Here is a 2,500-nt window from a genome sequence, read left to right as displayed (position 1 = left end):
CTAAGCAGTGTTGGGCCTGGTTAGTACTTGGATGGGAGACCACCTGGGAATACAAGGTGCTGTAGATATTTTTATACTACCAACACCGTTCTGTTGATGCATTCCATTTTCAAACGTATTCATTTATGAACCAGTAGTTAGAAGTAGAAAAGTTCTAACAGAAACCATAAAGCTCATCTACAGCCACACCACACTGGATACGCCCAATCTCATCTGATCTTGGAAGCTAAGCAGTGTTGGGCCTGGTTAGTACTTGGATGGGAGACCACCTGGGAATACAAGGTGCTGTAAAAAATTTTATACTACCAACACCGTTCTGTTGATGCATTCCATTTTCAAACGTATTCATTTATGAACCAGTAGTTAGAAGTAGAAAAGTACTAACAGAAACCATAAAGCTCTTCTACAGCCACACCACACTGGATATGCCCAATCTCATCTGATCTTGGAAGCTAAGCAGTGTTGGGCCTGGTTAGTACTTGGATGGGAGACCACCTGGGAATAAAAGGTGCTGTAGATATTTTTATACTACCAACACCGTTCTGTTGATGCATTCCATTTTCAAACGTATTCATTTATGAACCAGTAGTTAGAAGTAGAAAAGTTCTAACAGAAACCATAAAGCTCATCTACAGCCACACCACACTGGATACGCCCAATCTCATCTGATCTTGGAAGCTAAGCAGTGTTGGGCCTGGTTAGTACTTGGATGGGAGACCACCTGGGAATACAAGGTGCTGTAAATATTTTTATACTACCAACACCGTTCTGTTGATGCATTCCATTTTCAAACGTATTCATTTATGAACCAGTAGTTAGAAGTAGAAAAGTTCTAATAGAAACTACAAAGCTCATCTACAGCCATACCACACTGGATATGCCCAATCTCATCTGATCTTGGAAGCTAAGCAGTGTTGGGCCTGGTTAGTACTTGGATGGGAGACCACCTGGGAATACAAGGTGCTGTAGATATTTTTATACTGCCAACACCGTTCTGTTGATGCATTCCATTTTCAAACGTATTCATTTATGAACCAGTAGTTAGAAGTAGAAAAGTTCTAACAGAAACCACAAAGTTCGTCTACAGCCACACCACACTGGATACGCCCAATCTCATCTGATCTTGGAAGCTAAGCAGTGTTGGGCCTGGTTAGTACTTGGATGGGAGACCACCTGGGAATACAAGGTGCTGTAGATATTTTTATACTGCCAACACCGTTCTGTTGATGCATTCCATTTTCAAACGTATTCATTTATGAACCAGTAGTTAGAAGTAGAAAAGTTCTAACAGAAACCGCAAAGCTCATCTATAGCCACACCACTCTGGATACGCCCAATCTCATCTGATCTTGGAAGCTAAGCAGTGTTGGGCCTGGTTAGTACTTGGATGGGAGACCACTGGAGAATACAAGGTGCTGTAGATATTTTTATACTGCCAACACCGTTCTGTTGATGCATTCCATTTTCAAACGTATTCATTTATGAACCAGTAGTTAGAAGTAGAAAAGTTCTAACAGAAACCACAAAGCTCATCTACAGCCACACCACACTGGATACGCCCAATCTCATCTGATTTTGGAAGCTAAGCAGTGTTGGGCCTGGTTAGTACTTGGATGGGAGACCACCTGGGAATACAAGGTGCTGTAGATATTTTTATACTACCAACACCGTTCTGTTGATGCATTCCATTTTCAAACGTATTCATTTATGAACCAGTAGTTAGAAGTAGAAAAGTTCTAACAGAAACCATAAAGCTCATCTACAGCCACACCACACTGGATACGCCCAATCTCATCTGATCTTGGAAGCTAAGCAGTGTTAGGCCTGGTTAGTACTTGGATGGGAGACCACCTGGGAATACAAGGTGCTGTAGATATTTTTATACTGCCAACACCGTTCTGTTGATGCATTCCATTTTCAAACGTATTCATTTATGAACCAGTAGTTAGAAGTAGAAAAGTTCTAACAGAAACCACAAAGCTCATCTACAGCCACACCACACTGGATACGCCCAATCTCATCTGATCTTGGAAGCTAAGCAGTGTTGGGCCTGGTTAGTACTTGGATGGGAGACCACCTGGGAATACAAGGTGCTGTAGATATTTTTATACTACCAACACCGTTCTGTTGATGCATTCCATTTTCAAACGTATTCATTTATGAACCAGTAGCTAGAAGTAGAAAAGTTCTAACAGAAACCATAAAGCTCATCTACAGCCACACCACACTGGATACGCCCAATCTCATCTGATCTTGGAAGCTAAGCAGTGTTGGGCCTGGTTAGTTCTTGGATGGGAGACCACCTGGGAATACAAGGTGCTGTAAATATTTTTATACTACCAACACCGTTCTGTTGATGCATTCCATTTTCAAACGTATTCATTTATGAACCAGTAGTTAGAAGTAGAAAAGTACTAACAGAAACCATAAAGCTCTTCTACAGCCACACCACACTGGATATGCCCAATCTCATCTGATCTTGGAAGCAAAGCAGTGTTGG

General features: G+C 41.5%; 12 non-coding genes across 12 annotated transcripts in view; all 12 read left to right on the top strand.

Annotated features, from left to right (window-relative positions):
- Positions 1-68, top strand: part of LOC135038503 (5S ribosomal RNA) — a 119-nt gene extending 51 nt beyond the window's left edge. Inside the window, exon 1 of the ribosomal RNA XR_010232866.1 lies at positions 1-68. This exon is cut by the window's left edge and continues 51 nt beyond it. This is a non-coding gene — a ribosomal RNA (5S ribosomal RNA).
- Positions 69-175: 107 nt separating this feature from the next.
- LOC135038782 (5S ribosomal RNA) lies at positions 176-294 on the top strand. The gene has a single exon (XR_010233136.1). It is a non-coding gene; the product is annotated as a 5S ribosomal RNA (ribosomal RNA).
- Positions 295-401: 107 nt separating this feature from the next.
- LOC135038881 (5S ribosomal RNA) lies at positions 402-520 on the top strand. Its single transcript, XR_010233232.1, has one exon. It is a non-coding gene; the product is annotated as a 5S ribosomal RNA (ribosomal RNA).
- A 107-nt stretch (positions 521-627) lies between these two features.
- LOC135039814 (5S ribosomal RNA) lies at positions 628-746 on the top strand. Its single transcript, XR_010233805.1, has one exon. It is a non-coding gene; the product is annotated as a 5S ribosomal RNA (ribosomal RNA).
- Positions 747-853: 107 nt separating this feature from the next.
- On the top strand, positions 854-972 carry LOC135039471 (5S ribosomal RNA). The gene has a single exon (XR_010233475.1). It is a non-coding gene; the product is annotated as a 5S ribosomal RNA (ribosomal RNA).
- A 107-nt stretch (positions 973-1,079) lies between these two features.
- Positions 1,080-1,198, top strand: LOC135039545 (5S ribosomal RNA). Its single transcript, XR_010233548.1, has one exon. It is a non-coding gene; the product is annotated as a 5S ribosomal RNA (ribosomal RNA).
- Positions 1,199-1,305: 107 nt separating this feature from the next.
- LOC135038938 (5S ribosomal RNA) lies at positions 1,306-1,424 on the top strand. Its single transcript, XR_010233289.1, has one exon. It is a non-coding gene; the product is annotated as a 5S ribosomal RNA (ribosomal RNA).
- Positions 1,425-1,531: 107 nt separating this feature from the next.
- Positions 1,532-1,650, top strand: LOC135038415 (5S ribosomal RNA). Its single transcript, XR_010232779.1, has one exon. It is a non-coding gene; the product is annotated as a 5S ribosomal RNA (ribosomal RNA).
- A 107-nt stretch (positions 1,651-1,757) lies between these two features.
- On the top strand, positions 1,758-1,876 carry LOC135038512 (5S ribosomal RNA). Its single transcript, XR_010232874.1, has one exon. It is a non-coding gene; the product is annotated as a 5S ribosomal RNA (ribosomal RNA).
- Positions 1,877-1,983: 107 nt separating this feature from the next.
- On the top strand, positions 1,984-2,102 carry LOC135039408 (5S ribosomal RNA). The gene has a single exon (XR_010233413.1). It is a non-coding gene; the product is annotated as a 5S ribosomal RNA (ribosomal RNA).
- Positions 2,103-2,209: 107 nt separating this feature from the next.
- On the top strand, positions 2,210-2,328 carry LOC135038932 (5S ribosomal RNA). Its single transcript, XR_010233283.1, has one exon. It is a non-coding gene; the product is annotated as a 5S ribosomal RNA (ribosomal RNA).
- A 107-nt stretch (positions 2,329-2,435) lies between these two features.
- Positions 2,436-2,500, top strand: part of LOC135038861 (5S ribosomal RNA) — a 119-nt gene continuing 54 nt past the window's right edge. Inside the window, exon 1 of the ribosomal RNA XR_010233212.1 lies at positions 2,436-2,500. This exon is cut by the window's right edge and continues 54 nt beyond it. This is a non-coding gene — a ribosomal RNA (5S ribosomal RNA).

The sequence above is a fragment of the Pseudophryne corroboree genome, unplaced genomic scaffold (genome assembly GCF_028390025.1).
Source record: "Pseudophryne corroboree isolate aPseCor3 unplaced genomic scaffold, aPseCor3.hap2 scaffold_711, whole genome shotgun sequence".
Classification (NCBI taxonomy): Eukaryota; Metazoa; Chordata; class Amphibia; order Anura; family Myobatrachidae; genus Pseudophryne; species Pseudophryne corroboree.
The sequence above is the reverse complement of the archived record's forward strand: the minus strand, read 5'-3'. Positions and strand labels throughout refer to the sequence as shown.